Here is a 12911-nt window from a genome sequence, read left to right as displayed (position 1 = left end):
CTGTGTTCCCGATACAAAGATGGGAGGCAGGCCTATTTCCCTCTCTTTCTGCAGACCTGATGACATTTACTAAATTGCTGTGTGAGTGTCTGTGTGTGTGTGTACACATATATGTATGTATGGTATGTGTGTGGTAGACATTCATATATATATGTGTGTGAGAGAGAAATATAAATATATTTAGAGAGAGAGCGATGTGTTTGAGCTTCTTCGCAAGTGTACCTGATGTTTTCCCAGACATTTGAGGGAACCTGATGCCGTCTCTTCATATTTCAGTGATATTATAGATCAATTTGAGTTGAGTGGCCAGTTTTAGTTTGTAATCTTTACCTTTCATTGCAGGTGCAGCTCCACAACCACCCACAGAGGGGCAGTGCAGCAGTTTGCTCTGTGTAGGGGAGAGAAAATTAAATAAAAGTGTGAATAAATCAGCAAAACCAGCACACATGAAGAAGAGGTAAAGATTGAATTATGTTTAATGATGTCATTTGGAGAGGAGTGTGCTATATTATAACAAATGATAAAAGTGTGTTTTAATGAGTAGTCATAAAGACTCGGTAGACAATCTTATTCAATAGGCCTCTTGGCTTGCAAGGTTCCTCAGGGTTGAAGAGGATCAAAGTGACTTTGGGACAATTATTGCACGCGTGTTTATTATCACTCACCAATTCCATGCCAAATTGAGTGTGCTGCAAGTGTGTGTGTGGCCCAAGGTCATGGTAAACATTGTACATCACTTGGTTTAGGCAACAGTGATAATGCTTGGATAAATAATAGATGGAGTATATAAATCTATTAACCAGAACAAGGCTGATAAAGACATTTATCCTTCTGAAAGGAAAGAGTGTGTGGGGGGGGGATTTACCAAACACATACCCGGCATGTGTGTCTGGGAGTGCATCACTGCATCGGTCTATCTTTTGCTAGAAAGGTGCAACAGCATGTTTAACACAAACGTATCTCCCTCACCCACAACATACCTCCCAGCTTTACTGTCACTTACGCGGACTGAAACACAGCACGCTAATTTTTCACCACCCCCAAAAAAGAGAAGAGAAAGAGATCGTGATTAAAAGGCTCTTTTACTGAAATGTTTCAACTTTAAATGGTGCCTAATGAAGTGTTCTCCCGCCAACTGTTCCTTTCTGAACTAAAACTAGCCAAAGTTCCCGGCAACTGCAAAGCAAAGACTGCCACAACAATTAGTTGGTAACAATTAAATATCATTATGTTATAATTAATCTGCACACAATTCATTAAATGCTAATTCCATATGAAAATTGGGGAGAGAAGAATGCCATCAATACGCTGCTTTAATCAGCGTGTGATTGACAGTGTGCTGAAATTGAAAGTTTTGTATGAGACGACACACCCTCTGTGCGTGTGTGTTTGTCAGCGAGTGCAAAGTGGATCATCTTAAGTGTGTAAAGATAAACTCCCCTCTGTCTGTTGATGGTAATTAAGTTTGCTCCCCGTGGGGTTGCTGGTACGGCCAGGTTGGAGGAGGAGGGTGGGAGGCATGATCTGTGCTAATTGTTGTACATGAGAGCCTGTTGTGGCCCCTGATAAGCACTGCGGGGCCCCTGCGTGTGTGTGTGTGTATGTTTAAAAAAGTGTGAAACTGAATGGAGCCATATGACTACAGGTCACACCCTTAGTGCCGTTGCTAAGATACAGCATCTGAAGCATCATGGAGGGGTGGTACTGGGGTGCTCCATCTTCAGCACCACCCCGGTCCTGCTTCCTTCCCCCCCTCCTACCCCTGTCCTCCCTCTGCCACTTCCCCCTGGGGTTTGGCTGAATGGGCTGGGCTGTCAGGGGCTGAATGGTTTGGGGTGACAGGGGGGTGGTGTCCTATTTGTCCCTAAATGCTTCTCTATAGACCCCTGATAATAGACTGGCTGCGTGTTCCCCCTTCCCCACTCACCCCACCAAACCTCTGCCGCCTCATCCGCCACCTTCAGCCACTCTCTCTGTCTCCTTGTCTCATCGCCCCCCCCCCCCCATCCCCTCTGTCTCGTTTTCCTCCCCATCATGTCTCCTTCTCTTCCCATCTCTTCCTCTGTCTCTCTTTTTCTTTTCTCTTTTTGCCACCACGCTTCTTCTGGTGTATCGCTTCCAGCCTCAGTCCTGCTAATGTATAAGTATTCTGTGCTGCTTGTTATATTGCTCAAATATGGCTGCTGTACCTGTAAAAAGGAGGTCAGTGCTTATTAGTCGCCTCTCCAGCTCCTCTGCTTTGTCCAGCAGCTCTGGCTCTGTCCGCGGTAACAGGAGCTGCTTTTGATGTTTGTCTTTCATGCTTTGTTTGGGGACATAGCTGAAGATACCTTTGATGACTGCAGGCCTGTTAGTCAAGCTGTGTGATAAATGAGAGCAACCAAGGAAGAGTCTTTTTTTTTTTTTTCTATGACTGGTCTGTGATCAAATGAAAAATAATAATAATAATAAAGCCAGGAAAGGCGCTGAAAAGAATACAAAAATCGAGCATCTTTCTGTATTCAACACACACTCAGAAGGAAGGCACACTGAGAGGTCACCCACCTGCATGGATCACCATCTGCTTAGTGAATTCACTGCATCATACGTTTGTGGAGGTTTCATAGTGGAAAAAAATCTGTTTACTAACTTGAATGTGCATGAGTGCATGCCTGATTTTGTGCACCTTTGCGTTTGCCCTGTGTGTGTCTATGTGAGAGCATGCACGCCTGTGTTAGGGGTCAGGAGTGAAGATGTTACCCTCTGGTCATTCATCAACAGCGTGACACACTCTCCCCTGCGCTCTGGTACGCAGAGGCAATGTTTTATAAAAGAATAACACGTCAGCGGGCACCCGCTGGCCATCCATTACCACCCTGTGCAACCTGCAAAGACCTGCAACGGACTCATAGATTTCAGGCGCTCACTGTGGGCCATACTTGTTGTTTGCATATGCAATAGAACTCATTATCCTGAGCAGTTTGTTTTGTAGGAATGTTTATTGACTTATAAATCTTGCACTGTGTCCTGCAAAGGCAGAGGATGGAGGGAATAGATGGATATATTGAAGGACCAAGATCCAAAAGCAAAGTTGGCCTGTGGATGCTGAGCAGACCTTTAAAGTGAAGAGTTTTGGAGTGAAAATGTCTTTATCAGCTCTGTAGCACACACACACACACACACACACACACACACACACACACACACACACACACACACACACACACACACACACACACACACACACACACACACACACACACAGTTAAAGCTGCCCTTATGTCCCTTACATGGCTCATCACTCATTGAGCTGACAGCAGCTGCTACTAACACCGCTGCTGCACACACATTGACACAAGTTGTCATCTCATTTAGTGATAAAGAACACACACATATGCAGCTGTACAATATGACTCAAATATGCAGTCTTTGTATATTATATATATTGATAAAATTCAGAGCAGTTGGGAAAGCAGTCCTTATCTAACTGTATATTGGAAAAGAGCATTGGTAATAAACAATGTCTGTTTAAAACTATTCATTTAAAAGTTGGAGTTACGCACAACAACAAGACACTGACATTAATGCAACTTACGTATTTTTTGTTACTGCTAATGTAAATAAACATTTACCTATAATCATAATTGTTAAAGACGATGTAGATCTTTAGTTGACTAGTTTCTAAGAAGACTAATAGTACATTTGAGTCTGATAACGGGTTTTAGTCGAGCGTTTTTCCATTTTCACTCGACTGATTTGCCTTTTGTTTGCATTTGCATTGCAGTTTGTGCCCGTGGGCCATCAGTATTTTGTATGTGACAGCTCGTGCTGTGTAAGACAGAACAAGTTGAGGACGTTGTGAGTTATAGAGCTCTTAGACCAGTTTATGAGGACTATTATCTCTCAGTTAGTTTCAGTTTTATGTGCATTTTCTCTGGGCTGGCCTGGAACCATCAATTTAATGCTTTCATAAAGCAAGGTTAGATAGCACTGAATCTAACAGCACACTCACTGACACTCTCCTCTGCTTTAGAGCTAAAGTCACAAAGAGGAGACGGAAGATGATGACGTGGAGAGGCGATGAAAGATGGAGAGACAGTTTTATGATGTCTTTTTAAAGCCAATTTGGAGTAAAAGTTTTGTTTCAAGCTGCAATAACAATTGGCAATGTAGTCACACACTGAAGCCCAAACAAATATATTTCCCCCCTGTCCGTTTGAGTGTCTGTTGCGTGGACACTTTATCGTCTGACATGACTCTGTGTTCATGTGTCAAGCAGACTTATGTGTTTTGCGAGGCACCCATTTTTGTGGCGCTTATTGCCTGTTTTATAGCAGGCCATTCCTTTCACGATGTTGGTCTATCACCTGCTGTTTCCTGTCAGCAGTCTGAGAGACAAAGACTTTCTCGTTAGTCCAAACATGTACGTACTATTCACTTCAAAACAAATAACAAGCAGAGATCGATACGGGTTGAAACCGAGCGTAGTGCTTATGGACACCACACAGTTTTTCAAGCAGGCATTCAATAAGAGTCTGATTCCATTTCACCTCATTTATGAGTTGTGTGTGTGTGACTCTGTGTAGGCTGTGTGTGTGTGTGTAATCCATCTGCTCTAGTGTGACAACTTAATTTTCAATGCTGGTGGAGACACAGCAGGCCGAGAGAACGAATGGATGAGGGAATGAGGCAGGAGGAAAAGGAGAAATGAGGAAAGAGTAAAGAAAGAAATGTTAAAAATACCAGAGTAGAGATTTTGTTGCTTTGCTTGTGTGAGTTGTCTGAGGATGCAGTGCCAGCAGTCTCTGACAAGGAAGAGGAGATTTATCCCTTCTCAGTGGTACCTTACACCCTGACAGGACAGGAATGCGAGAATCCCCCCGACACACACACAAACACAGATGTATCCTGATGTGTTGACTGTGTGTGTTGTGACAGTCATGCTGGAAGAAGGCTGCAGGTTCTTTTGTCTGTCTTTGACGAGCATGTCATTAGCAGAGATGAGGAGAAACACAGGGCCTCATCAGTATTTAAATCGTCTGACATGTCTGCCACCACATTTCTGCTCTCATTTCACCCAGCTTGTCTCCTCTCTGTCCCTTTTCTTACCACCTTCTTTCACTGGAGCTCTGTCAGGTCCTTTTTCTTGTCTTTATATCAGGCACTGGGCAATTCATTCACTTTCTGTTCTTTGCTTTGTCTCAGTGTGTGTTGGGATTTGTCACAGTGTTGCCTGCTGTGCCTGACTACCTGGTGGAAAGTATTAGATTCTCTTTCCCTTGGCTGCGCTGAGTGAGTTTTGGCTCTTGTGAAATTCAGTGTATCACCAAGCCAAATGCAAAATAAGAATTCACAGTTATCCAGAGTTTTTTCTGGCAATATTCCATAGAAATGTTCACAGCTATATCTTTGTACACTCACCTGGCCAGGAGCAGCTCTCGTTGTGGCATTTTAACGCCACTGACTGTTGTCTTGCTGAAGCATAAATGACCTTTGATAACAGCGGGTCACTTTTTTTTTTTTTTTTTTTTTGCAAAGAAATGCTCAAATCTAAAGGAGAAAAGAGAAGAAAAAATAGAACACAAGTCACGACTGGCTTAATTGTGATTCTGATTTGAATGAGAAAGCACCCAAATAAAAGGGCCATTGGAGGCAGAGAGGTAAAAGGTTTTAGCTTTAACAAGGGCTGCACTAAAACAACTCTGAACCTGAAGAGGCGCGCTCTGAAACGCATGTATAAAGCCTTTTGTAAGTGTCTGCTTATGAGTGTGTGTCGCATATGTGTTTGTATTTGTGCATGCCACACACAAACACACACAGGGGTGATTTATTCCAAGCACAGGGCAGGTAAATTGAAGCAGGCCTTTCAGGTTGGTTTTCAGCTCCAGGTCTAATGAGAGCAGCGTTTCCCGTCTCTCCAAACAATGCGCTGCTGTCTCTTAAGAGCCCTTCCACCCGCCTGCAGCCTAGCCACTCTACATTAGATCTGTGGCCTGCAGCAGCCACTACACTGAAAGGCCTCAGGCTCTGAAATGGCTGTTTGATTCTCTCCCTGCTTTGCCTCTAAATGAATGATTTATTGGCTGTCAATGAGGAGGCCAAGCGTAATGGACAAAAGCAGCACTGCAGAGCCCCAGTCAAGAGGATGTTGTTGTGGATGTTCTCTTTGAGGATCTCCCTGCCTCTGTCTGCAACTGTAATGAAGAGTAAACAACCTTCCTAGTGCCAGGCCGAAGATAGTTGGGCTGCATTAGGAATCGTATGACTTCAAGTTGAATGCTGACATTTTGCACCTTTAGACCCTAATAGAAACATTTTTTAAAACCTAATTCACAGCTTTTTTTAATGGATTCAAGAAATTGTCACAATATTGGGGTTGTTTGTTTTAAATTGGAACTAGTCATGTAAATTCTTTCATTGTTTGGTTACTGGCTTTTATACATGATTTTCAGTCATAATTAGCTCTTCTCAAGTTTGCCTTTAAAAAAAAAACAGTATTTCTGAGCCACGAATGCAGGACAGTGTAGGCTATCAGAAACATCAGTTCCTTCTGCTAGTGTAGGACTTCAATCAATTAACACCTCTGAGTAACCCACCACACACACGCTGCGACTGGAGTGGCCACAGGCGGCAATGGAGACGTGTTATTTAAAATCCCCACCGCTTTTGTTCCCGTAAAAGGGGACATTAACACCCGCTCGTCCTTTGGCCTCTGCTTGTCATCCAAACGGCTAATTTCAGCCGATCCCTCTAATCCCCCAGGAGAGACAGCAGGGCTCGGGGCCAGCAGGGACGAGGGCCTCCGAGGCCGGCTGCTAGAATAGAGAGTCGATGGCTGCTTTTAGAATTGACGTTCTAAAACGTGCCTTTGTTTGGATCGTGCTCCCCGGCGTCCCGCCTTTCAGCAGTTCTAATGATAAGTGACAGGCCATTAATTGAAGCTCTTTAGGAAGCCATCATCAGACACACGTCTGATCCTTCTCCACTGAGGCCAGTAGAACAGTATTGCAGGATGGGAGATGAGGAAATTGTTGGGTTAGGAGGCTTAATGTGTTTCATTTTACTGGTGCTTGTAAATCGGGTGTTTTGGAAAAAAAGAATGGGGATGGAGAGCATTCTTAATTCTCTTCTAACAACAAACTCCTTGTGTGAAAGGACACAAGTGGATCAATTAGTATTTAATTTCTGTAATTAAAACGATGTGTTTAACGTAAGCTGGACATAGAATTCTATTTGTCACAAATCTAGCAGGAGTTTTCTTTACAGCTGCAGTAAAATTTTCTTTTTCTTTCTTATGCCTCTTTGTTAATCAGTGAAAATACAATGCCGACAGAGAATACAAAGTAATCACAAGACCATTTGTTAATCTGTTTTAGAAACCTTACAGGAAATGAAAGGAAAGACAGATGGAAAGATTTTAGTACTCCTCAAGTGTGTACATAAAAACTCCCCCTTGTTTCATATTCTTTACTCCTGGACATAATAAACCACATTCACAAAGCCCAGTGTGATGCCATCCACTGTTTTTACTTTGTTTTGAATTGTGCACTGCCACTATGGACTTTAGTTTTCAACTTCTCAACATGACATTCTCCAGAGCAAATAAACACCAGGAGTGTTTCACTCTGCAGCAGTGGCCTGCAATAATTTGAAAAATGCTTCCACTGCTGCTACAGAGATGATGAAATATTCATCATATGGCCTTACTGAGCTCCTGATAAGAAAATAAGTAGAGGAACATCACAATGCAATTGTCTATATATAAATATATATAATGATAAAAGCGAAATTTGATAGTGATACAAGAAACAGAACATTGCGAAAAGATGATTCATGTCAGCTGGTTGTTTTTTGCCTGCATGTGGATATTAGGTGTTATAAAGCATGAGCAAACTCCACTATTGAACATTTTCAGTTTGTGTCTCAATAGAAGACAATGACCATGAAAAATGTGAAGTCAAAAGTAATAAAATTACACAGTAAAGTTGTTGGCGCAATATTGTCTTTGCGCATGGGTGTAGATTTTAACACATTAAGCAGGTATCCAGGAGCAATTTGAAGATTAAACATTCAAACCCCCTTCAATATGGTGAATTTTATGCACCAGATTGTCTTTTCTGCATCAATTTGTGGTGGAAAAGGGAATCCTAAAATTCAGGCCCAATGATTAAATGTTATAGCGTTTTTGTTTTTTGTTCAGAATAAGTAATTTGCCTTTAATTTTTTTTTGCAGTCAAGCAAATACACATTAAATCAGAAATCTAATCCTATTCCTTTGCATAATTTTGATTATGTATCATTTTCTGTCAAAATTATCTTTTATGTCTGATTTAAAACCAATCATTTGTTTATTAATGCATAGCAGGAGATAAAACCAGCATATAGTCATTTAAGTTAAGTTCAAGTGCAAAATAAACTACAAATATTATAAAATTAAGTAGTTAATTGAATCAGCTATGTCACTCAATGTGTTTACAAAAAACAAATTTGTTGACCTTTTAAACAAGAAGAAAAAAGCTTCATAAAGGACACTATCATCTCCCCAGTGACCATGTCATAATCTGCAAGGTCAAAACCGTCACTGGCCACAATAAGAACTGAAACCTGCAGTGAATTTATTCTACATCCCCAAGTCCAGTCATCCAGCTCCAGTTCATTCCCCTCCAACCAATTTACCATCTGTGCATCTCTCCATCTTCTCCCTAAAACAGGGAAGGAAACAGTTGTCGCTGTTTGGGTTTTAGGGGCTAAATGATGTCGCTAATCACCAGCTTTTAGTGTGGCTGATTTATGGAAGGGACATGAATTGTTATAGGCTGACTTGTGTGTGTGTGTATATATATATATATATGTGCGTGTGTGTGTGTTTGGGTAGGTGTCAGAGAGGCAGCCTGTGGGATAGGCTAAATAGTCCTATTATTTATTGTCTCAGAGCGGCCTCTCTGAACGGAAGAGCGGCTCTCCAAATTGAAATATAGCTGAGTTTACCCTTCTGATTACTGCAGTAGTTTACTCCCAGAGCCCAAGGAGATCATTAAACAATGGCCGCCACTAGCAACTCAGCACCCCATTATGGCTCAGGATAAATGCGCAGACTGAGACATAGCTAACCCTGCTGACGGACAGTAAGTGTGCCTCGCAGGCATCATTTTTCGCCCTCAAAACCGCACCAGTTGTTTCCTCAACCCAAGCTGGCATCCAAACAGCAATTGTGCCTTGACGGGTATGGATTTCTATGAGAAAGATTCATTGTTTTCTAGATGAGAAAAGGCACTCAGAATCCCACCTAATGCGTGAAGCCGTTCTGAGCGTAAACTGGCCAGCTAATGTTGTGACAAGCACTGTAATTGGTTCAAAATTCTAACAAGATGATTAAAATATGATAATGGATCATGAACAAACACTGAGCACACGAGTGCTTTACTGTCCTTATTATCTAAATGAGTTGGCTTAATTGCAGATATTGCACTGAGACACCAAGACGAGATGCTTAACATTAAGGCACCTAATAAAGTTCTAAAAATGAAAATGTTTTATTTCATTTTTGCAAAGCTCTTCTCTCTTTTTCGGTTATCTGGGAGAAATATGAGCGTGGAAAGAGTTAAGAAAGCCACTGATGGCGACAGTATTGATGGAGGAAAAATAGGTTATTTCAGTGGAACCATGTCTCATTCTATCCCAGCCATCACCATCATCCAGCATTTCCACAATGACCTTTGCCGGCATGATGATGGCCGGGGTTGCAGGCTGAGTCCTTCACACGCTGCTGCTCTGATTACTGCAACATCTGTAACATAAACAGTGGAGCAGGACATCAGCACAGCAGACCTAACAGCCATGACAATGAAGTGACAGTGTCAGCTCAAGACAAGATGACAATGATGTTTCTGTCTCAGTGTGTTGATTATGCACTGTTCGCTGTGTCTCATGGAGCCAGAGGCTGTTCTGGATAAATGGGGAATGAAGCTCCGGCGCACATCATGGCAGCTTTTTATGTCACAAAATTAAACCTTGACCTGTGATTACTTCTGTGATTAATAGGAACTGCACAAAAACATTTCTGATAGGACCGTGGCACAGAGCTGGTTTATGCTGCAACATGCTACCCCCAGAGATGTCTGAGGCTTTATTTGAAATTAGTATGTATGTCGGTACACAAGTCAGCCTGGACTGTCTGGAGAATCATCACCAGTAATAATCAACCTTATTTGATAATAGCAGGATAAGAGAAAAATAGGCTTGCATGCTGCTGAAACTGGAGCTAATATGATGAGCTGGCTCTGGAGAGGCATTTTATTGAACTGCCGAATGGAGGACAGAAGCTTTGTAAAACTACCAAAGCAGTCTGTAAAGACACTGTTGATGAAGTTTATGGTCATCAGCAGCTTATGAAGCTGCATTTAACTCCTCACAAAAGAGCCCAGTGATTTACAATGAATATTGTGCTGTTGTTGAACGTGCACAGACGTCTGTTAGGAAAAGGAGCAGTTGAGTCAGTCTACATCTCTCCCATGTAGCAGGCTGTTTTTGTGGCTGTTGTTGCTGTCTGTCCTAACACATTTACCTTAAGCCATCAGCACTCATTAAATGCCTGCTGGTGCAGGGAAACAAAAGGCTGCCCAGCGAGCCAATATGCGCCTCTGACACGTCAGCCAATCCCCAGACGGTCCGCAGAGCCTGGCTGCGCCACGGAATTCTCAAACATATTTTTCTAATTTATGGACGGATAATAAATCAACATTAAGGCTTGGACAACGAGTTATACATCAGAGGGAGATGGCTGCAAACTGGGCCACAATGCAGCAGAGGAGACCAGGCGCACATCTGCACTAAAGTCACACTGTGTACGTGTGTGTTGTGTGTGTAAATATGTGTGTGTCTTCGCTGCCAAACTCACTTTAATTTCAACCTTTAAGTTGGTGGAGATGCAAACATTTTTAATGTCACTGCTTAGAGGTGGCGAGTATGAATATTATGAATCGGAAATAAGACCATTAGGATTTACTACTGGAGGGATGGGGCTTTAAATGCTTCATAAAATTTAACACTATGAAATATGCACGCGTTTGCATTTTAATGCCCATGAATTGGCCTTTCACTGATGTGGTAGGTCACTGGTTCTATACTGGGCCGATGTGCTATTGTCCTGCATTCAGCAGCCAAGATTTAAAGAAATCCATATCATAGAACCTCAGTCTCCATTCATCTGAGCACCAGTAGTTCTATCAATGTTCCACAACAAATGGAGTTACTGACCATTTACAAATACCGTGACTGTATGGAGGTGGTTTCAGTGTCTTTGGACATAGCATCTATTATTTACATAGGCCTGTAAAAAATTACTCTTGTTACCAGTCACAATGAATCTTGCAGTTTGTCAGAACAGACCCAATCTGGATAATTTGGAGGAAACGGTGATAAAATTACGATACAAGTACAGTAAAATTTGACTTTTAATGAAACCACTTTAAGCTTAGTCACATCTATTTTTTGAATCTGTCTTTAAATGTTTAAATTCCATAGTAAATACATCATGGCATTATTAGGAGACTGAATAATAAATGGAGAGTAATTTAAAAGAAAAAGCTCACACTCAGTGATGTTTCAGTTTCTTTGAACAGAAGACAAATAGTGTGGGTACACAGTTGAATATATAAAATATTCTCACATAATTTATTTTAATACCAGGATATTTTCATTGCAAATGAAAATTTGAACAGTTTGAACATTTATTTCAGGAACACAGGGGAAGTACTCACAAGCACTTAAAAGACAAAGATTTTTTTAAATATTGTGATGCTATGAATTCAGTGTTTGTTTTGCTTGTATTTTTTCCTTTTCTTTCATGTCACCCTTGCAACGTTGACATTGTTTCGCGTTGCTGACGCACTCAGTGTGGTTGCTGTTACTCTGTTTGATGCATCATGTGGATAAGCTGGAGCTCCACTCTAAAATTATTAGACCTAATCATTCATTAACCTCCATTACACTGATAGGAGGGTAAACCTAACGCCTGATTACATTCTCCGCCGCTGTGTGTGTGGTGGCAAGTTTGTGTGTCAACGCCATGTGTGTGAATGTAAACTATGGTGAGTGTGAAAGATGCACTCTATACATTTCCTCATACCTTGCACATGTCTGTAACTGTGTATCAATACGATCAACAGTGTCCGTGTTTGTGTGTGTGTGCATGCGTGTGCAGTGGAGAAGGTTTGTCATTCATTAGAGTGGAGCACAATCAGAGCTAAACTAGCCATGGCGGTCTGACTCATTATAAACTGAAGGTTTATTTAAAATCTCACTCTGCCTCATTCCCAATCCACTCACCGCCATATGCATACAGTAATTACACAAGTGAGGAGGAGGAGAAGGTTAGTGAGCTGCTGCTGTGTGTGTGTGTGTGTCTTTGTGTGTGTAGCTGTGAGAAAGAGAGTGCACAAGCCTGTGTGTATGATTATTTTTCATTCCATGTTTCGCCTGAGTTCTGCCCCTATAACTGAGGATCTAATCAATCTGCCGGCTATTAAGTTTGTTAATTGATAATGCATACTAATTAGGCCTGGCTCCGTTACCACAGCGACGACGAGAAGGTGATTGTAGGCAGGAGTCCAAATGGACTTTTAAAGCAGAGAGCGTGAGGTGGAAGCCATCATGCCAGCACATGTACACGCGTGTACGGTGGCTTCTGTGCACATGTAGTCAATAATATTAGTGCTCTGACCTCGACAAGCTGTGTTGGCCTGTGAAACAGTGTTATAAACACAAAATACTTTGTTTTAACGTCCCTGTTTAGCATTTATAACCACTCTTTAAACATATTATTGTAGCTGCATCTATATAGGGATATTTTTACATGTTTATTAATGAACACTACATACTATATGTCAACACTTCAGCTGTAGACTTTTTAACTATTCTACATTGCCATCCAT

At 41.7% G+C, this 12911-nt stretch overlaps 1 long non-coding RNA gene across 1 annotated transcript in view; it reads left to right on the top strand.

The window, feature by feature from the left end:
- Positions 1–12911, top strand: part of LOC127534722 (uncharacterized) — a 62483-nt gene that overhangs the window by 21246 nt on the left and 28326 nt on the right. Inside the window, exon 2 of the long non-coding RNA XR_007943088.1 lies at positions 343–457. This is a non-coding gene — a long non-coding RNA (uncharacterized LOC127534722). The remainder of the gene's footprint in view (positions 1–342; positions 458–12911) is intronic.

Source organism: Acanthochromis polyacanthus, chromosome 7 (genome assembly GCF_021347895.1).
Source record: "Acanthochromis polyacanthus isolate Apoly-LR-REF ecotype Palm Island chromosome 7, KAUST_Apoly_ChrSc, whole genome shotgun sequence".
Classification (NCBI taxonomy): domain Eukaryota; kingdom Metazoa; phylum Chordata; class Actinopteri; family Pomacentridae; genus Acanthochromis; species Acanthochromis polyacanthus.
This window is presented reverse-complemented; position numbering and strand designations above follow the sequence as displayed.